The sequence below is a fragment of the Augochlora pura genome, chromosome 11 (assembly GCF_028453695.1).
Source record: "Augochlora pura isolate Apur16 chromosome 11, APUR_v2.2.1, whole genome shotgun sequence".
Classification (NCBI taxonomy): Eukaryota; Metazoa; Arthropoda; class Insecta; order Hymenoptera; family Halictidae; genus Augochlora; species Augochlora pura.
The window spans coordinates 13,359,225-13,382,095 of NC_135782.1; the positions used below are offsets into that span (position 1 = coordinate 13,359,225).

A 22,871-nucleotide genomic window follows, 5' to 3' on the forward strand; every position below is an offset into this window, starting at 1 on the left:
TGATTACACTGGATTATTTATAAATATTATCTTCATATTTCAAGGTTACCAGCGAGAAGGACGAACCTCCAAATAATTGCCATATTTCGTGGTAGCACGATCATCGGCATAAAATCTACTGCTGCAAGAGAGCGCTTCGACGTTTCTACATTTAATTGTAACAAATCGATCGTCTCGACAGCATCGAGTGCGGCATCGTCGAACAAAAGCCAGCAGAACCGAAGATGCTGAGAGACAATCGCATTAATAACCGAACGAGACGCGAGTCGGCCCCGGAGCGCGGCGAGTTTGCACGCCGCGATCGGAAAGTTCAAGAACCTCCGGCAACTTGGGGAATACGTCTCGGGCGAGTGAGCGCGAGCGCCGTCTACGGAAAATCGAGTGAAACTCCCGGCAAGCCTCCGACGAAGTCGCGGCTGCAGCCGGATAAGTAATACACTTATCCGAGTTTCTCTGCGTTTAAACGATTACGGTAATCCAGTTACACCACTTTCCCACCCTCTCCCGCGATTCTTTTGGCTTACCGTAGAATCTCGCGGCGTGTATCGTTTATGCAAATCAGCGGGCCGCGAGTCTTTCTGTATCCTTTATGCGAATACCCATTACTCAACTGTTAGGGGGCGCGCGCATTAACGACCATTAATTATAATATTGTGGAACAAAGATTGTCCAAGCTAATTAAATTTTCAAGAGGTTACTCAAAAGTGGCACTTCCGGAAGATTCAATGTTTCTTAACTTTTGTCTCTATTAACCCTTTACACTCGAGTGGTGACTCTGAAGCACCACTACAATTGTTACAGTACATTTCAAAATAATTTTTATATTATAAAAAGTTAGGTTTAAAAAATTCTGAAAAGCATAACTGTTGTTGCATGAGTTACTAGATTCAATTTCATATGCATAAAATATATTTTTTCATATAAAATGGAAATGCTATATGTCAGAAGAGTTGTTTTAGAATTACAGTTAAAAGGGCTTCGAGTGCAAAGGATTAATAACGAAGCACGTAACGCACTGTTTATAATAAAATATTGTAACAAAACACAAACGTTGCGTCGAAATGAATAAAATCTTAGACGAAATATTTTTTGAATCAAATTTGATTCGTAAAATTTATCCAAAATATTTTTTGAGGGAACCTTTATTCGAAATATTGTGCGAATAAAATTCCATTCGATAAATATGTGTATTCAATTAAATTTGTTAAACATGTGGTGTTTTACGTTACAACCGGAGGACTTTAATTGCGAATTACGATTGAAATTAATAGGGAACAAACGAACGATCTGGGAAATTCGACTCCGACGGTCCGGAAGTCGTGGATCAGCGATCTCGTTCCGCGAGACGAGAGCCGGCGGAACAGTCGAAGAGCTGCGAGTTGCAGTTCGCGTGGGAATCGATGGCTGTCGAGCGGTAATTAACGTTTCTCGAGTGAAGTGGCTGGCCGCGCGTCGACGATCGTGAATTTCGAGCGGATTTCGGCTGGATCGGCAGAATTAAGTGGTACTGGAGCGACCTTTTCCCTCCGGCCCCCACCTGGGGCCCTCTTCTTCTTCCCTGCATCGCCACGTCACCGATCGCCGTGATTCGGTGCATCGTCCTACGCCCTCGCTCATACGAACCATTTTATTCCCGCCGCTCAGACTTTTTTTTTCGTTTCATTAACCTTTCTAAAATCACGTTCCATTTCTCCTGCGAGCGACTAAATTCTTAAAAACATAACCTTGTCATTGTGTGAATTTCTTTATAGATAACTAAACGTGTAAAATACGTAAAATAAAAACTGTCTGAAAGTCAATTTTAAGAAACATGAGTTGAATGATAATGTTTTACTTCTTTTAATAATTGCAATAAGTTGAACATGATTTAAAATTCCTCTAATATCTCTACAGTTTTTTATTTGACCTATTCATTTATATTATACATTATATATATTAATAACATATTAGATATATAAATATTAAATATATAGTATTTACTTAATCACTTTAACATGATGGAAAGTAGAACTATACATGTACATGTATAGTAGAAAATAAAAGCGTCTCTTAGTACGTGTTTATCCTGTCTTGGAATTATTACATTTGAACCACATTTTTTGACATATCTTTTATTTCATATAATAACCATTATATCAACAATTTTTAATTCATAGAAATGAAGATTTTTTACTCTCACAATTTTCATTTTACACATAAATCTGCAAATGGCAAATCGAAATATAATCTTAATTTCATGAAATATTATTGAATAGCCTTGACTTTTTGAAATACGATTTCGAAATGAGAATATCTACACTGTAGACGACCGCTAGGATGTTCTTTTAACCGTGGCAGATAAAGCGATACATTTACTATTCTTCAATCATGCGAATCAACGTCGGATAAAAATGAATCGCTTTCGCTGGAAACGCGAGACCGTGACGAAGAATCGAAGTTTCCGATGGAAAAACGCGGGCCAGTTGAAAGCGATGAAGACGAGAGGTTCTCGAGGGGATAGTGTACGGTCCTGGGAGCTCGAGAAGGCCCCCCCTCGGGCCCCGGTTGATGGAATGCAGGTGAGCAGGCAGAGTTCGATGCGTGGAGACAGGTACAGGCAATGTCCGCGCGCGTGCGCCCTCGCTCTCCGGTTGGGACCTATGTCCCATTCCAAAGATATCGGATGAATTCCCTATGCCTGCGACCGGGTCCGGGTCCAGGCCCATTTCACAGGGGCCCGGCGAGGAGTGGGGACCCGTGCAACGACGAGTCCTCTTCCTCCTGTTTCTCTTTCGCCGCTTCCCTCGCGGCCACATCCCTTGCCGATGACGAATTCGCCGCCATTTACCGACCTCACTTCGATATAGAGCGCTTCTAATGAAATTTTTCATAACTAAATTACCATTTTTCTTAATATACAATCTTTTGGTATAGTTATATATAATATTAGCTACATATAATCTTTTGTAAGTATATTGTACTTTCACTTTAACCGGCTACTTTAATAACTAACAATACAATTAAGTAAAACACGAAACATTCACAAAAGCCACTATAATGGCACGTTGTGCCTAAGAGGTTAATATTCACTGAAAATCTGTCTTAACGCGTTAAGCACCGCGTTAGTCATATATGGCTGACACTAATCGTTTCATTTCTTTCTTAGTATATCCAAACAAACCGAATTAGACTACTTCAAATACGTGTTAAAATAAAACGTTTTCGTAATAGTCACAGCTTGGTTAATTCTCATCCACAGCAAAAAATTGTCGCCACGCTTTCCCCCCCCCCCCCCCCCCCCACACCTTCACACCCCCCTCCCCCCCCCCCCCCCCCCCCCCCTTCCACTCTTTCTAACTCCCCCCTCTCTCCCTGTTGCACGAGCAACGAGACGACCGGCAGACGGAACTTTCAATTTGCTCGGAATTACCCGACAAGCCATTCAGAGCCCGTTCCCTCCTTACCGAGAAGTTTTTCTTCGCGACTGTTGCGCCGAGCTCGCGGATATTCAATGGAGGGAATATTGACAAGCAATTTGGCCGATCCGAAAGTTAGTCGGCTAACAATGGGACCGCTCTGCCGGAGAAGCTACGGACGGAGCGAATTTCTTTAATAAGCCGATTACTCTTGACTATCGGTGAACCTGACACTGCCGAGGAAATCGTTCTTCGCGAACTTTCCGAGGGCTTTCGCTCGCTGGGAATTATGCAGCCGCGACTCTGCGTTCGTCTCTGCGGGCCCGTCGCGATCGCTGTTGTCGGCGGTGCTCGTTGCAGATTGCCGAGAAACTCGGCAAATAAACAGCCAGTTTTACCTGCCGCCGTATTGTGGGACTGTATATAACGGGTGACCCATTGGGACATTTGCACTTAATTATCTCCTAAACCAGGGGTCGCCAACACATTTGACAATTTTAAGTGATCCGCTTTAGGTTATGTTGTCGACTCCTGTCCTAAACTATAGGTTATTGTACATACATATAATAACCTAACCTAAACTATAGGGTCCTTCTGAAAATCTTTTAAATGACACTTAGCTTGTTTCGAGGGGTGCATGTTGTGATAGTCACAAATTCTCCCTAGGCGGATGTGCCTTCGAGAGTCGAAGGTAACCATGATTTTATTTAATGAAATTGTATCATTTTTTTCTAGATGAGCTTATTGTCCATTTCAAGATTGGTTCATTGACCCAACATTTTGGTCTTCCGAGATAGTTGAAGATTGTTTAATGCCATTCAATGCAATTCGAGAAATAGCTCTTTATGTGATATATTCGTAGGGAATTTAGAGGTTTGTTAAATATTTATCAGTTCTTTCATGTCTAATAAATGAAGTTACACCCTCCTCCAAAATTATTAGGACACTTACAGAAAATTAGATGAACATGAAAATCCAATATGAAATTGTTATAATTTCAAAAATGTTTTACACAGTTAATTGTATTAAACTGTAACAATTATATAAATATATTTTACGTTATAATAAAAATAACGCCAACTCTGGAGAAGTCCCGCGACCGGAAGTTCCAGCGTGAATCATTCTGATTGGAATCACAGTCCTAATGAGACACGTGGAATGATTAAACGCGGTGCGGGCCCGCCTCCGGGCCGAGCTAATCTCTCCCGTAGTGGCCGCCTCGAGCAATTCGGGAAATTTACGAGCGCGGGAAAAGAAAAGTCCCTCGGTTGCCCGATGTAACAGCGGATCCCGGTTTTTGTGGCCGCCGGGTTTTCAGCTGCAAGCTGCCCGCCGCGGAGCACCGCTAACCCATTCGGTAGCCTTTGAACGCTGTAATTACGTCGACGGCGCTGCTGTCTGCGAGTTTCTTAGACTCCCGTTTCAGCTCTCGAACCCGCGCTGTCGATTATCGGACCTCGTTCCGCACTTCGTTCACCGCCGTCTTCTTCGGCATTTCCCGGACCAATCGGAAACGATTGCCTGTTTAAATTAACGTCGGTGATTCTTCGACTAGATTACCGTCCCTCGCACGTGCCGCTTTTGATCTCTAGTTCCACGATCGGCAGATCTTCCTCGCAGTTAAGTGGATGCCACAGTCGGTTCTTCTTTTGTTAGATTACGTAATGTTGCGTTATCTAATTGGCTTTGCGTTTACTTTGTTCTACGACCAGGAGAAGTCATAACTTCTAGGTTAAGGTTAGGTATATACTCCATTATTCCAGATGTCTTAGAGGTTTCTAATTTTATTTGGTTTCTGATTCATTGATAGATTTCTAATTTTATTTGGTTTCTGATTAATTAATAGGTTTATAATATTATTTGGTTTCCGATTATTTAATAGGTTTCTAATATTATTTGGTTTCTGATTAATTAATAGGTTTCTAATATTATTTGGTTTCTGGTTAATTTATAGGTTTCTAATTTTTTTTTTATTCTGATTTATTAATAAGTTTCTAATTTCATTTGGTTTCTGATTAATTGATAGGTTTCTAATTTGTACCTTCGTCATTTTAACCTCTTAGACACGACGTCCCACTATAGTGGCTTTCGTGAATGTTTCGTGCTTTACTCAATTATTTGATTAATTATTAAAGTGAACGATTAAAGTGAAAGTGTGTATGTACAATACACTAGGAAACGAATATATAATAATTAATACTAAATATAGCTATGCGGAAAAAATATATGTTAAAAAAAATGGTAATTTAATTATGAAAAACTTTATTTGCGCAAAATCCAGCCGTGCATAAGAGGTTAAGTTGACCCCAGGACGTACAAGGTATTAAAACGTGTTTACTTTTAGTGTAATCCCCGTTTTGTAAATGTTGCTGAGGACGTTAATTTTTATTCGTTTTTCTTAGAAACTGTATATGATTTTATACATGAAATTATTAACCTCCTCAGGGATACTGCCACGTATGTCAACGTTTAGTTTTCTTAAAATTATAATTATTCTAAGTGTAAAGAAAATGAATATCAATTGAAGAACTATGTGTTACAAAATTTCTCAACAATGCTGGGGAAACCTCATCGAAAGAAGTGAAATGGATGATAAATAAAAAAGAAAAAATTAAATAGATTGTTTCCTACTATAAAAATTCATCCCTGAAGAGGTTAAATTTGAGTATTTCTGTAAACCTCGAAAAAATATGGTGCTGAACGATTTTCAGATTGCAAATAATTGACTTTTTCATTTAATTTGAAGTTGTATTCTTTGTGTAAGTATGATTCCTATTTCGTTCTATGACTATTGCGCCTCTCTCTCTCTCTCTCTCTCTCTCTCTCTCTCTCTCTCTCTCTCTCTCTCTCTCACTCTCTGCACTTTGTTCTTCCAGATAACATCAAAGTTTCTAATTTAACTTAGCAATGATTGTCTTCTGGAACTAATTGAAAATAAAAAAGGTTCCTCTTTCAATCTCAACTTCAACTATCAGTCCAATATATTGTTATTCCAAATCCGGCATATTGTTATTCCAAATGTGGTTTTGATACTCATTTGAAAACAAGCATCCTTCTCTGACTTCATTAAAAATAAAATAAGCTGCCACCATGCTAACAAAAAAATTTTGCGGAATTGGACACGTCATTTAACAAGATCTAACAGCCTTTTTTTGTTCGTTTTACAACGAGTAATCTCATAATGGTCAAAAGAAACATTCTACTAATTTTTATTCTGTAAAATTATCCCTTTACACTCTAGTGGTGACTCGGAGGCACCACTAAAATTGTTCTATCACGTTTCAGGATAATTTTTATACAAAGTTGAGATTTAAAAAATTGTTAAATAGTGAAACTATTGACATGAGCGACAAGAATCAATTTCGTATGCATAAAAGTGCACTTTGTTACATTGAATGAAAATATTATGAGCCAGAAATTTTATTTTATGCTTAAATTAGGATTGAACTGGCTTCGAGTACAAATATAAAAATTAGAATTGTTGAAAAGATCCGTGGACGAATATTATTTTTAGAGAACGGTGAGCTGAAGTATCGCCGATCACTCGAATTAGAATTCATAGGGTGAGGACGTGCTGGCGAGTGAACATTAGTCGCGTTCAGCCTTCGTTGCAATCAGTCCATGACAGTCAATGAAGCACGCGCAGATTAACAAAAGATACATTGCATATTAACGTGGCGGCCGCCGCCGCCGCCGCGCCATTCATATCCAGATTACTCTGCTTTCCTGGTGAAACGTATGATTAGGACAAGTAAGTAGTACCGACGGGGTATCAATCTGCAGACGCCGGCGCGGGTGCCAAAGGTCGGAATCATTTCCTAAGAGAACACGGCATGCAACAAACCGTAAATCATCGATGCAAGCAGCTTAAGAAATTCTATCATTTTTACGCCTGAATTCCGTCTATCGGCACTGTCATTCAAATAGTTGCTCACCGTAATTGGTATACAGAGCCAGATGCAATCGAATTAAGTGTTACTCAATTTTCAATAAATATATCGCAAGGCAAACTATTGTAGTTGTAAATTATAATAAAAGAAAGAAATTTATTATAGTATTTGCTGGAATTAGTTTAACTTTCTTCTCTTGCATATGTAATTTATCTAAGCGCACACAAAGTTTGGAGGTGGATACTTTCTCCAAGATGGCGAAAATGTTACGATTTTTTGAAGATATTGAAAATCAGTCACAGTAATATTCAAGATGACAAAATAAAATGTAACGTGGCCATTTGTTCCTTATCGCGGCACATAGTGTGACGTGAAAAAGTTAATAACATTCCGAATTTAATGAATAAAGTTTACTCAAAGGCTGTAGGTGGACACTTTCTCCAAGATGGCGGAAGTGTGAAGATTCTTTGAAGATATTGAAAATCGATCACAAAAACACATAATAAGGTACGGTAAAATGACCAATAACATTTCGAGGATCCTAAATTATGTTCACCGAAAGTCTGCAATTGTGGTCGGGTGAAATGTTAGCGTCCATAAGTAGTGAACCATCCTAAATACGTAATTGTAAATGTTCTTGCAAGCATTGCGAGACCTAACAGCAAAAAGTTGCAACTTTCGCCGGACTAATCAAGAATCCAGCGGACGAAAAAGGCTCTGGGAAACTCGGAACCATTGCGGGGCGAATGTAGGTGGCTGAGAAAGAGGACCATGGGCCAGCGAGCCCCGTAAACGCAACAGCGGCCGGCGACCGCCACAGCCGCGTTCCACGTCGTTGAATCCGGCTCTTCGCGACAACTATAGGCGACTATAGCGCGTCAGCGGCGACGCATTTATCCGCGGCCGACGAAATGCCAGCGTCACAGTCCGTCAACGGGGGAAAACTGAAAGGTTCGCGGCTAATCGCGCTTAATCGCTCGTCATTTGATCTAATTGAGATCGTGGGGGCTCGGCGATTTGGCCCTGACATCTATTACCAGCGTTGGCGACGGTGTGCGCGCGTCCTCTGATGCCTGACGGCCGATGGCTTGTGGCGAAACCGAGCCGAGCCGAGCGCAGTGGGGTCTGCCACTCTTACACGCGATTTTGGATCGGTGTTTCAACTGCCATCTAGGCTAATATCGTTTTTTGGAACTAAAATGGAAACGTAACGCCTCTATCATCTTCCGTAATTTTGAGAAATTAACACTTGTTACATTATGTAAAGCTACGTTCCATGATTAATGTTAACTTCTATTTCGGTCTCCGTCTTTTGATATATAAATATTAGGTGCTCGAATAAGTTCTCGCTATTTCTCAAAAGATAGCATTAGTAGTACTCCGTGCATAGAATTTCTAATGGTGACTCATCGGCAAGAAAGTACTGTATATAACCTAAAATTTTAGTGTACGGTTGTTCACTATAGTGTCAATCACGTGTTTGTTTATTGATTCCGAAGATGTCTACTTTTGGACCAGCATGACATATGTATAAATTTAATACAACCGCAGAGGGTTAATATCATCCACTGTATTGAATATATTAGACTCGATTCAAATAGTTATTAATATTTAGTTATTAATAATAGTTATCAATATATAGTTAGTTATAATATTTAATAGTATATAGTTAGTTGTAATAGTAAATAATATATATCATTGCTCTGACGTAATCGAAGTTCTAAATCGATATTTAATCATATCAATTGAATTTTCGTTCGAGAGAATGATATTAGCCTAGACAACAGTCGAGACACTGTTCGAAAGTAGTGTATGAGAGTTGGTAGACCGATGGCAGTGGCTCGACTGCAACTGCAACGCTCCGGGAGTGCAGCGACGGGTCGAGAGACGAGACCTTCCGCGCGATGGTGGTAGGTGCTGTACATGCACGCCGCGGCCAAACGTGCCGGTGCATACCCTCCGGCGAACCAGACTCAACGTTCGTCTTCCCACGAACCCTTCGCCGTACGTACGAGTCTCGTTACTCGTTCCGGGATCAGGAAACACTCCTATTAAGGCCGTTTTACACAATCCCGTGAATCCGCGACGCGCCGGCCACTTTTACGTCTACCTTTCTGCGTTGTCAAAATGACGCATCGATCACTTCGTAAATATTATATATAGATACAATATTTAAATACATAAGTAAATAGTATACTAATTTAATATAGTAAAATATGAGATATTGAAAAAAAATAATTGTGATAATTAAATTAGTAAATTTAAATATAAATAGTAATTTATTTATAGTAAATATAAATATATATTTGTATGTATAATATACGTGATTATATTTATATTTAATTGATATCATATATTTATATATATTATATACATTTAGGATTTACATACTGTATAAATCCTAAATAATATACAGGGTCCACAAAATCACGGGTAATCGCGAAAATATTTATAAAGTATATTTACTTTACATTTGAATTGCTCTGAAAATATTTATTCCACTTAAATAAAACTTTATATACGAATTGTCACCGTACAAATCATGCAAAACAGAGATTATTATTATCAGTCAGCAGTCATAATAAGATTCGTAATGAAACATTTGCCAAAGGCAGAATCTACCTGTAAATTAATTTAAATGAATGTCACAATATCGCGGATATATGAATGTTATAGTTCGCGGAGAATCTTTTCCAGGGTTTCCAACGCGGTTCTGAAAATGTTAAGGAGTCGCATTAGGGGATGAAGAAGCGACGGTCCACTCGACGCGCGGGAGTAGAAGCACAAGCGTCATTGACGGGGCACGATAGCTCCTCTCGCTACCAGGTGTACGCTGATTAAGTTCGACGATCACCGCCATTCATTAAATTTCTTTGAGCGAGCCAGCAAGCAACGGCGGCGTATCGGTAGCCAGCCAGTGTACTATGGAACGCCCCCCCCCCCCCCCATTCTAGGCTCGTTTTCTCCCCTCGCGGAGCCGGCTACCTCGAGATCGCGTACAGCCCTGGGTTCGAGTAGAACAATGACGCGCAGCACCGTGCTACGCCGAGGCGAGCGCAAAAAGAAAGGGACTATGTATGTACCTCACTGGCAACAGCGTTTCCCAACCTTCGATATCCCGCGCCCTTACCAGAACAGTACGCCTCGACATTACTTATTAACCTCTAAGGCACGACTGGATCTTGCGCGAATAAAGTTTTTCGTAACTAAATTACCATTATTCTTAATATCTTTTCCATAATCAATTACATATACATGTATTCTTTTCTTAGTGTATTGTACATACACACTTTCACTTTAATCGTTTACTTTAATAATTAATCAAACAATTGAATACAACGCGAAACATTCACGAAAGCCACTGTAGTGGCGCGTCACGCTTAAGAGGTTAAGAGGAAATCGAGAGAAAGAAGGCGAAAATCGTATAGTATTGAACTTATTGTACTGTGGAAACGTGAAGATTGCGTAGGACTCACCTTTTCTTTTATTGGAAAATAGGTGAACAGTATTTGCAATCGAATCATCACGTGTTAACATAATTTATTTTCGTAAATGTATACATAACATAACCTTTACATTATGTTATATTTGAGTATGTTATGTTATAGTTTAGTATATTATGTTATGTTATATTGTATTATATTCTGTTACATTGTATCGTATTGCACTGTATTGTATCGTATTATTTTCGTCGAAGAAAAGAGGTAACAATATTATGAAAAGCAAGTAACAAAATTATAATAGAGAAACATTAATGTTTAAATGAAAGTGTACCCAATTTTGGTATAAATGCACAAATTACTATATGCATAAAATTTCTAGGTTAGGTCTGGTTTGGTTTTGGATTATTGCAATCACATTCATATGGTTATCTGGATATCTTAAGGTAATAATAATAACAAAAATAGTTATAGTAATAGCAATTTTTTATTTTGAAGAAGGAAACGGTGGGGAAATTTTAAAGAGGATAATGATAATAACAGAAACGATTATTAAATAATAGTTCTGGATTATGTATTCATTGCTTCGTTCGAAATGTTCGCCCATTATATAGACTGTTTACAGATCCTCGTGACGTGTTTACAGAAACAGTAAACAAACGGTGTACCATGCTGAGTACCGACATATGTATTAAGTTGCCACGAGGCGTACATTATGTCATATTATGGTATATTATATTATAGTATACGCTATATTATTCATTACCATAATTTTGTTATATTATTGCAATTATATTACATAATGTAACAAAATTACGGTAACGAATAAAAAGTAATAAGTAAGAAAATAAAATAAATAATGAAAAAACAAATAATTCAGAAAAATAAGTGATATGATTCAATAGAATATAAATATTATAGGAAAATAGAATAATGAAATACAAAATATAATAAAATAATATAATGAGATATAATATAAGCAAAATATAAAACAATAAATTTTTCTCTAGTCTTGATTCTTAGAAAACTATCCATGAAAATTGCAGATTTCATGAAGATCCATGACGCATACCAATAATGATGATTGACAATGACGAGTAACCAGAATAAATAGTACATTTTAATGTTTCTTCGAATCGCACTTTTCGGTAGATCGTTTTAATTTGCGCGGAAGCTCACGCGACGAGATTAAACGCTGAAAGCTGAGCATCCCCCTTTGAGTCGGATTTGGGTCTAACCAGATGCAAGGATTACTTTTACTCTCTTCCCTTTCATGGAGTAGATTGCGTTTTATACTAGTCCTCGGAGAGTAATTCCTTCCTCTTAATTCGTTTATTTCTCGCGTTTTTCTTGGCGATGTCCCGAGGGCAATTTTAGCCCCTCAACGCGGACGCTCGTCAAACGAACTACCTGATTACATCCTTGCAGGAGGATTTTTGCATTCTCTTCTGTGCTCCGCTGGCCGAGACATGTTGACGAGAGGTAAGCAAATTAAGCGAATAAGGGACAGATAATTTCGCGCAATTTGGATCGGGTAAAACGGTTAATTCAGTGCGACAATTAAATCATGTTCCAAGGGGTGATTCATTTATCCAGTTAACCGATTTTCAACCTATTTGAAAACTTTTTATCTAAAATGCCCGGTAACGGGTGTACTGTTTATTCGTAACAATTATTTATATTTTTCATTTGTTTATTTTATTTCGTTCTGACTCCTAAATATTCGGAACACTTTGTTTACATTATTTGAAATTTATATATAGATATATAATATATTATAAAATTATCTTTCAATTTTCTTATTTATTTTATTTAATTATATGTTTCGATTATTTATTAAATTTATGACCAAAACTCAAATATAAAATATAAAATTATATAGAAATATCAAAGTTGTGAATAAATTTGTAAAAGGAATAAATTAATTCACAGTTTCTTAATGAATATAACATACATTAAATGTTACATTGCAATGAAGCATCCAACGATTAGCGACAGACGCGTGTTTGGGGGTGCAAAAAGTTCCCTAAAAGCCGCAGCTCGCGAGACCGTTACCAACTCGGAGGATGGTAGCGAACTAGTTAATTGTTGACCGGTGTATTTATAGTAACGCGTGTTTCGCGGCAAAAGGTGGGTAACCTGCGGAACGTCACGCAACCGTGCCAGTCGGAGGGGTTCCGAGGGATCGAGGAAGGATTGGGAAACCCTGAAGCGGACGTCGTGCTCGGTTATGCAGCCGCGGGAGTTTCATTCCGTACCACCGCGTTACCCCACAAGGAAGCGAAACCGGCAGAACAGTGCGGTGAGACGGTGGCGAAAGAAAGGGATAGACAACGAGACAGAGAAAGACGAACAATGAGACAACGAAACAGAGAAAGAGAAAGAAAGAAAGAAAGAAGGAAGAGGGGAGAAAGGAATAGGAGAAATGGGTAGGGAGAGAAAGGAAGACGAGCCGAGAGAGGGCAGTGCACGCGAGGTGGAGCCGCGAGGCACGCTCATTAGAAATAATAATAATTACGGCGACGCGGGTAATAAATGTTGCATGTTTGCTCGATACACGGTTAAACGTCGAACTGAGTTAACCATCCACTGCCACCTGATAATTAAATCAATGGGCTGCGATTTAAGGGCAATTTATACTGTCCCTTCGAACAAAAACGGTGTGCAGTAGTGCACGGTGAAATTTACGCGCTGGCTCCCGTAGCAAAACCGTACGAGACACCTTCTCCTTCCGAGAACTGGCTCGAATACGACTCGACGAAGTAAGAAAGCAGATACAACGGGCGGAAGGGAAACAGACGCGGCGCGACGAGCATCGATGTACTGGCAATCGAACGCCGAACGCAATAATAAGTCGGTTTATGAAAGTGTGCTTATAGAAATGGGAATTTTTAGCAAGAATTTTAGTAAGATTTTTAGTAAGATTTTTAGCAAGAAGTTCAGTAAGAATTTTAGCAATAATGATAATAACATTTTTAAATTGTCTGCAAACAAGTAATTACTGAAACATTGAGGTTTTCTTTGTCCTCTTAACTCGTGTCGTAATTCATATTTTCTATTTTGTAGATAATAAATAATATTTCCATTATTAGCATATATTTGTCCGGTAATTATTTACACTGCCATTTATAAAATGCTGGCATTTGTTGACACTATTTGTGGAAATGACATGGTCTATATTAAAACAACGTAACATGTTAAAAATTATATATTTTTCAGTGAAATTTTAGAAAAGGATATAAAATCAAAGTCTTCATTGGAATTATCTTTGTTTGGTAAAAATTAGGATTGAATTTATTTAGAATTAAAAGAACAAGAATCAATTACTTTCTATATAATTTCTGTAAAATTTAGTGAAAATAATATAGCACCATCATTGAAAAACAAATTCTTACTGGGAAAATGTAACTATAAATGCTGTTTTCTATAAACTTCGTTATTTACAGATATCTCAGTATTGAACTAAAGCAGCGATTTGTTTGTTTTGAACAAAAGTATATGGTTTTAAAATGGCCGATTTCAAAATCTGAAATTAAAATTGTTGATTTTAAGTGTTTTATTCTTTAGAATTAAATGACAAGCGTTAGAAATAAATCTAACTCGTGTGTAATAAAATTACGTCAAATCACACTTTTATATCTTTGATAGTTTTTGAGTTATAGTAATCGCATATATTAGATTTCCGCCTTATTTTTTAATTATGGACGCAGCAAGATCTAGAGTTAATTGTGGTCGCATTTTAAAGAGTGAAATCTTATATCATTGTTAAACAAAAATTCGCTGCAACATGCTGGTATTGCGAAAGTTACAGAAGTAAGCATTGGAGCCGGCACGTGCGAGCGTGGCCAGAACGGATCATATTACGTTCGCGGAAACAGCTTTTTGAACATGAAACGTCAAATGTCATTTCCCTAATGTTACTTACTAGTGTACCCAATATTGCTTGCTTATATCGTGTCAGTATTATTTGACTAATATTTTAATTATAAACAGGCTTACTTTTAGTCAAAAATCGACTTTAGAAGACAAAAATAAGTATAAGTTTTCCATTAGGCTAAATAAATTTTAAGTTTGTGAACTGTATGATATGATTATAAGTTAATTAGGTACAGCAATAAAGACGATTACTCTTGTCCTTTTTTATTATTTCATTTATTACAATTTACTTTTAGTAATCATTGTTTTACTTTTACAATTGCAAGTCCAATATATAGCTGCAATTCCTCTGATTAAAATGAGTCCAAACACAATAGTCATTGAACTGCGTTTACTATACCGGGTGAGTCGCACAATATGCACGCCTGAAATAACTTTCAAACTATGCCTTTTACAAAAAATTCTAAAATATATGGTTTGAAAGATGAATAAACGTTTTTTCTATGTACAGAGGTTGTGTTTTGTTAATTTTAGTGAACGTAACAAAATGCCAGTTATTTAAAGTGTACGATTTATATGATCCAGCCTGCATAAGAATAAGCCTTTCGATAAACGTAGTCCGATTTCCATCGTGTTTGGACTCATTTTAATCGGGAAAACCTCAGCTACTCAATGGTGTTACAATTATAAAAGAATTTTCTATGAGCATATATTTTTATCGTGTTTAACCTCTTAAGCACGGCTGGATTTTGCGCGAATGAAATTTTTCACTACTAAATTACCATTTTTGTTAATATATATATTTATTTGGTGTAGCTATATATATATTTTCACTTTAATCGTTTACTTTAATAATTAATAATACAATTGAGTAAAACACTAAACATCCGCGTAAGCCACTATAATGGCGCGTCGTGTTTTAGAGGTTAAGACTTATTTCAACCAAGAAGATGTCCGCTATCCATTCACGCTGCAATTCTAAGACAACAGTAACCTCTTTAAGAATTACCTCTTTCAGAAGCTTCATCGTTCTCGTTTACTTCCAACTCTTTTTCCAACATAGAGCATCGACAGAAGACAAAGTCGGACACTTTTATAATTGCAGCAACGCTTCTCTGCTGCATCTACCTCCTTTGCTAAATGATTACTTTTCTAGGGTTCGTATCCGTCCCTAAAACACGATCAACTAAAGCAGACATTGCTCTCCGAAAATCTTGCGACGAATTTGCACGAAAACTCGAAACACAGATGAAAGTATTGCGAAAGGCCGGGGCGCCGTTTCTGTAGATGAGAAAGTTCCGGCGGAGGCGTGGGTCCCGGAGCATTAGAACTTTCCTGTTGCAAAAGTTGGCCCGGACTTTTGGAGACTTTTCGCGTTGGTGCACGACAACAAAGCCTGCGCGCGGAGCGGCCGGCGAGGAGAAACTTTTCGGACGAAACGAAGAGACAAATGCTGCAGGGTCATTACCGGTGGAACCGTTAACCTCTCGAAGAGCTCGCTGCACCCGCGATCTAGCGGCCGATGCATCGTCGACGTTATTTCAGGAATTCGTCGGGTACGAGGGTTAGGTCGTTAACCTGTGGAACAAGACTACGTGGATCGACAGGCACGATAACATCCCGAACTACCCGATAACTGTCCGAATCGCTGCACAGCGCTTCCAATCCCGATTCTGGGTGAATCGAACGACTCGAAACGAACCGTGTTATATCTAGGCTGCGGATTCTATAGTTTCAATTTAAAGTAGTAGGACTATATAATAAAATTATTACAAACCTAAAATTAATTCGATCTTCTTACTTCTGCGAGGTAATAAACCCCGGTTAATATCATCAATATTATCAATTTTATGTTAAAGATGTTATTCTATTATTTTCAATGTAATACAATTATTAAATGGACAATGAACTTTTTATTTAATTTACTATTTGCGGTAACTCGTGTAGAAAGTTCATATTATGCACAAAAATCGTAATTAAATGTATAATATCTTGGACATAGATACGTTGTCATTTCTATTTAATCGCGTTGATTGAAACCTTGGATTACGAAACAAGGTTGTATTAAGGAAAATTCTTTTGTTTAGCGATTTCTTACGAAATAAAGTGGTACATGAAATAATTCTTCTAAAATACGATCTTTTTCAGAATCTTAAGTGTTTTTGTTAACATGTAAATATTTTTTGACGAGCATCATAGTAAAGTCACGCCATATCGTGTGTCACAAATTTCAAACGACGTTTTTCACGTTTCAGAAGCATAAATAAATTGTATACATAAATGATGTTTTCAGTTATGATACATACACAGGGATTTCCGGTTTGTTTGTTAAATAAATTGATTCGGAGAAAGGGATTAGAAAATGAGGTTAGGACAACCAGTGAAGAATGTATGGTGAAAAGGTGATTATGCAAGAAAAAAAAGATGTAAAACAGAGAAAACGAATCTCCAAAAAATATTGCTTTGAAAAGTAAGCTATTTTTTATAACTCTCTAGATTAACAATTGTAATTGATACGTTTAACGTCCGTTTGTTTTTAACAATCTTTGTTTCTCCAGGGTCGAAAGGAGAGGCCGGTGTACTTTCCATGGAGCTGTGAGCGGACAGGAAGAGAAGTCTACGATGAAAAGGCCATTAGCCAGGTTCGGGAAACCCTCGAATCTTCTGTGGCCGTGTTCTTAGGTTCCCGATACGAAGTCAAAAATTGAAGAAGCGTGGGAAGGAGGGGGGGGGGGGTACGGTCCGGATGACCGAAGGGGAAAGGGCGAGGCGAGGCTTTAAAGAGCCGAAGTGAGTCTTCGCTCGCAGGGGGAACAGGTTCCCGGCATGGTTACCGCTGTATTCACCAAGCTGAAAACCTTGAGCTCTACGAACGAAGAGAAAGAACCGTCTCTCTGCTCCTCTCTGTTCCATGATGCTGCCGATGCCTGTCCTGCCGGCTGCCGTGACTTCGCCAGCGGTTTCTCTCCGCAGACACACGATACGATTGAAAAATTTCAACTGGAATGAACGCGGTGTGCTCGATTGTCATCCTCGTCTGGAGAAATATCTGTTCAACGTTTAACCGCTTAGCGATTTCAATTGTGATTCTGAACGAAGCACGGTGGACTATTTGTCATATTTAACCGGCCAAAAGTCGATTTTGCTAAACTCCTCGCAGCTAGAAAAGAATTTTTATGTATTTACGAAATACAAGTAGTTGAGGAAAGACAAACCGGAAGTTCTCTTTTCGTTTTTTTATTCCATATAAAGAATTGGCTATTTATGTTAGTGACTTTTGTTATGGCACTTATGCTTTTATTGGTGTCTTCCGCGTTTGTTGAGTTCGGAAAGCGACCGCTATTTTCGATGATTATTAATACTTTCCAATCATTTTTAATGACTTTTAGTACTTTGGAATAGTTTTTAACACCTTCTAATAGTTCCTAATACTTTTTAATGGCTTTTAATAGGATTTAACAGTTTGTAATGGTTTTGTAATTGTTTTCATCACGTTTTGATAGTTTTTAATATTTCTTAGGACTTTTTAATACTTGAAAAGTATTATCTTATTATTATAATTTTTTGTAATTTTTCTATATTTTAAATTCTCTATTTATTATATTAATTAATTCTCTATATTATTTGACATTTGATAGGTAGAAACATCACGGTAAACAAAAATAGAGAGATATTCGATTAAACAACGCCTGTTTGTTATTAAAAATTGTTACAAATTTGGTGAAAGTTGTACAGTTGGAAGAAAATTTCATACTGCGCTTAAACTGTACAAAATTATTAAGAAGTATAAAAAACTATTCCAAAATTATTAAAAAATATTACAAGACTATTGGAAAGTATTAAAAGCTATTACAAAACTATAGAAAATTTGTAATAATTAATAGGAGTCTGGTAATATTAATAACGCGTGGCAATATAATGTAAGAAAGTTAAGTGGCGCGAAATTTCAAAGTAGCCATGAAAGATGAACATCCTTTATATTAACCTTAATATTACGATCCCCTTAACAAGGAAGCATTTGTTACTGTTTATGCAGTACTGGTTAGATATTAATGTTTCAGTACTGTTCGACGCTCGGCAACGTTGGATGGAAAAATCAGAAAGACAATTACGAATAAGAACGATTTTCCTCGCGTTCTGCGGCGGAATGCGAGCTATTCAATGATACTAGGTTGAGGCAACGAGGTTAATCGCAACTATTCGCATCCAGAGCCGTTCCGCAGCAAAAAGCCGAATGAACTTTCTGCTCAAATCGACACGTTTACAATGGTTACACAACGTGCGCAATCGTTTCAGAAAAACCAGGCGTAGCAGACGACGAAAACGTTTCCGGCGAAACCCTTGGCGATTCGTCCCTAACAAATTGCGTGGACGGTGGGAGGACGTGCTAATCGTCCAGAAATTAGCGCAGTAATTAAAATGCAGTTAGGACAGCATTTAAAATGCATTCAACCGTTCGATTTCCATTACACTCAGAACATACATAACGATGCAAACTAATGAGAACGGGAAGTCACGAATACGTCCGATTTAAATCTAACCTCAACAAATTAACATTAAATAAAATTATCACGATATTTAACAGTTCATAACTCTTCTATGTTTCGTCCAAAAACTAATTCCAATGTTTTCAATGAATTGCTAGAAACCTTAATTAAGAAAAATTATTAAGAAAAATTAATTAACGATATTTGTTCTCCTGGTCAAAACGGACCCGAGCTTCGGCATCCAAGTGCTAAAATTGGTTATCATTTGTTATTTCCAAGTGACTCGTGCTTTTATCTTTATCTCGAACAATGTGTAATATAACCCTCAGCAAAATGAATAAGGCGATACCAAGGACAAAATAAACAAACACAGACTGCAAACGACATCGGCTTATCGCTTGGCTCGTAACTGTACCACTGCACGGATGAAACTGTGACAGGGGCCTTAAAAGTCAGAAAAAAAATAGAAAAAACCATTCATATCAATCTAGCCATATATTTCAGAAAAACAAGAAACAGAAATCTGTAGTTTGTGATTTGAAAAAGTTGTCTATATCTTCGTTCATGTTAATCGATTGAAAATGATAATCTTGAAAATCTTAATTTTATGTAAACATAACCTGGTCATAATAAATAACAACATAATAAATAAGTAAAGTTTGCAGCTTGGTTTGAAGAGTGATAATAAAGTTGCTCTCTTCTGTTCACAAAATGCAATCATTGCAATTCAACGCGTTGTGCATAATGTTCATCGAATGCTTATTCATGTGTAACATATTTGTATACAGTCGAGGACAAAAGTAAGTGGACAAGTAGAGAGTAAAGATTTAATGAAATTAGATTACAAATAAATTTCTTCTTAGAACTGATTGTTTGCATAACAGTATTTGTGTAAGTGAATTTATGCAACAGAACAATGTTTCAAAATATGGCTAAAATTTTACATTTGCTTTCGTACAGTTTAGCTATATTTTATTCTAGTATTTATGTTACCGTTTCATGATCCCGTCACAATTGTGTGGTGTTTCGTAATACAATCGGCATACAAATGGAATAACTTTTTAAAAATTGAACAGACCGGTCGTAACTTTGTTGGAATGTTACAGGGATTAGTTTATTAACAAATGGTTAAACAAAATAATATTTTTTCAATCTTTCCATCTAAACTTATAATCAATTTTTTAAAAATATGCATTAAGAGAATATGTATTAAGATATGCATTAAAAATTAAAATATGCATTAAGAGAACATGTATTAAGAGTAATTGAAAAACTATAGAAATCTAAAAAATTCGTCTGAAATATTTTTAATAATTTCATACAACAAAAACAAGTATTTTTGTGAAATTATAAAGTACAGATTATACCACAATTAATGCTGATCAACTATGACGATACCAAAATTATACAAATCGAAAATTCTTTTAGTTAACAATGTTTATACAAAAACACGTCCAAATAGGCGTCTGAAGTGAAGCAGCAACCGCGCTATTGAATTGATACTCGGTAAGGATAATCTCCGCGTACTATCTATACAACGTCCTAATTATGTCAACAAAAACCGTGACGCTACGACAGCGTTTCTGTTGTTGATATAAGCCGTGCTACGAAACAAAATCGTGTTGTAGAAAGACTGTCGCAATTTTCACTCTGTGTTTACAACGGAAACGTGTTCTCAAAGTATCATATTATACAGTTCGCAACGAAAGGATAGTATGCTTTGAAAATGTCGTGTTTTTATTTATTTAAAATTGTAACCAACGATTTAGCACGATATCGAGTGCTATGATCGAATTAAAATCAGATTTATAACAAGTAAAATAAATAGCAAAAAGTTTTCGTTCTTTCATCGTTGTTTGCCTTTTTACATTTGACATTTTTATTAAAAACGCTTAAAATGTGTACTAGAATTTAACATCACACTTAATGAGGTTAATTGAGAAACAATTTTAGTTCAGGAAATCTCTGAATGCTATAGGTGGACGATTCTCAGTGACTTCTGTTTCATAGGTGTCACTGAAGACGGTAATATTTATTCGTTTTTATACGAAACTGTATATTATTTTGTACATGAAGCCGTTGAATAAAGTATGTAGAATATTACTGTACAGGTTATAACAGTTTTTAGCTCACAAAAAATAGCCTACAAACGAAACTACGAAGGATTTAACGCTAGACGATTTTTAGTGTAACCAACTGTACATGTGACCCTTGCAATTGTAATCCCACAAGTCGTCTTTAATACTAGATTTATGGAGTACTAAAAACAGTCGTTTTATATTGGTCTATGAAAGTAACAATTTATTCTGATTTTGCGTTATTCAAATATTTGCCAGAAATAATATATACATTGAATAAGTAAACCATAAATGTATCTTTGAAATCTGAATAATAGTACATTTACAAAGCAGTGATCCGTCATTTTGACAGATTCCGTAAATCTAGTGTTAATTACTATGCAGCAAATCCAACGTTGTACAAATAAAATGAAAAAAGGAAAACCTTGGTTGCGAAGTAAAATAAGCAAACGGCTGAATTTCATGGTCGGTTGCCGAAAATCGTACGAAATCGGCGGCGCAGCATTTCGGTGCAGCAACGGACGAGCGCATAAGACAAGGGTCCTGTGCATCCAGTGATTTCCCTCGCCTTACGCACCTGATAGAGTCGCCCCCACGCTCGCGTTCCCCCAAGCACAAGATGGCGCGTAGTGGTGGGGCCCCGAACGAGTCCCTGTTCTCTCTCGGTTCAGTCGTTGTTCGAACGCCGGGCCCCGACGTCGCTCGGCCTCAAACGAATCCGGACCCTCGAAACGTTCCGTTTCCGCGTACGGTTCTGACCGAGACGGGAACAAAAGAAGAGGGAGCCCCGTAACGGAACAAATAAGACGGGGACGTGCTAGTCGGAGACGCGTGAGAATCCATCATCGTTCCCTCTCTCTCTTTCTCTCTCTCTCTCTCTCTGTGTCTCTCGGTTCGGGTTTTGGCGATTACGGATCGCCGGAGAGATCGACAGTCGGAAGAAAAAGGTGAGCGGTGTGAGAGTTCGCCAGGAGGAGAAAGGGGATCCCGTGTGATCAAGAGAGAAGAGGCGAGAAAGAGAATTTTCGGGGAACGCGGTGACGCTGCCGGGCACGCAGGACCAAGAAAAAGCCCGACCGACCAATAAGCGCGTGGCTCGCGCGCGCGCGTTCGGCCCGTGGGAATACAAAACGAGCATAATCGGCCTAGCCTCGCTCCTCCGCTCCGTGGATTTCGGAAACGGGTTTTAGCCGGCCAGCGCTGATCTCGAGAAAGGTATTGTTCTGTAATCGGCCGCGATCATTTCTATTTACCGTTTCTCTCTAGGCATAATGTACGCACGCGATATAGTGATCGTGATCGGCGCGCTCCGATGGAATTTACAGTGTGTGCTTGGTGGAAACAGACCTTGAGCCCCACGAAAACTCGACGACGCTTGTCGAAATATTTGAATAGCGCGCGCGAATTTTTTCGTGCAACCACGTCGATCGGACGTCGATTTTTGTCACTTTATGAATATTATAATATTGCCAGAAGATTCGTAGGTTGCTTGAAAAACTTGTCGCAGTTGTTACCGGAAATTGAAATGGCCGTTTGTTCAATTGTGTTTCGATGAATGACGGAAATTTTGATTTTGTAGCATATTAACAGTTGATTTCAAAACGACGCTACGGAATTTGTGTTTTAGTTGTTTATTCATCGGTGTATTTTTACGATCAAAGTTTCGAGAGACTTTACCGCCATTGAACTGCAATTTCTATTCGGC

General features: G+C 37.8%; 2 protein-coding genes across 6 annotated transcripts in view; one reads left to right on the forward strand and one right to left on the reverse strand.

Moving 5' to 3' along the window:
• Spg (dedicator of cytokinesis spg) overlaps positions 1 to 22,871 on the reverse strand; it is a 135,477-nt gene that overhangs the window by 23,491 nt on the left and 89,115 nt on the right. The window lies entirely within an intron of this gene.
• The window catches only part of Inx3 (innexin 3), a 47,977-nt gene continuing 46,950 nt past the window's right edge, over positions 21,845 to 22,871 (forward strand). Inside the window, exon 1 of the mRNA XM_078194824.1 lies at positions 21,845 to 22,381. The gene's annotated coding sequence lies outside the window, so the exon portion shown is untranslated. The remainder of the gene's footprint in view (positions 22,382 to 22,871) is intronic.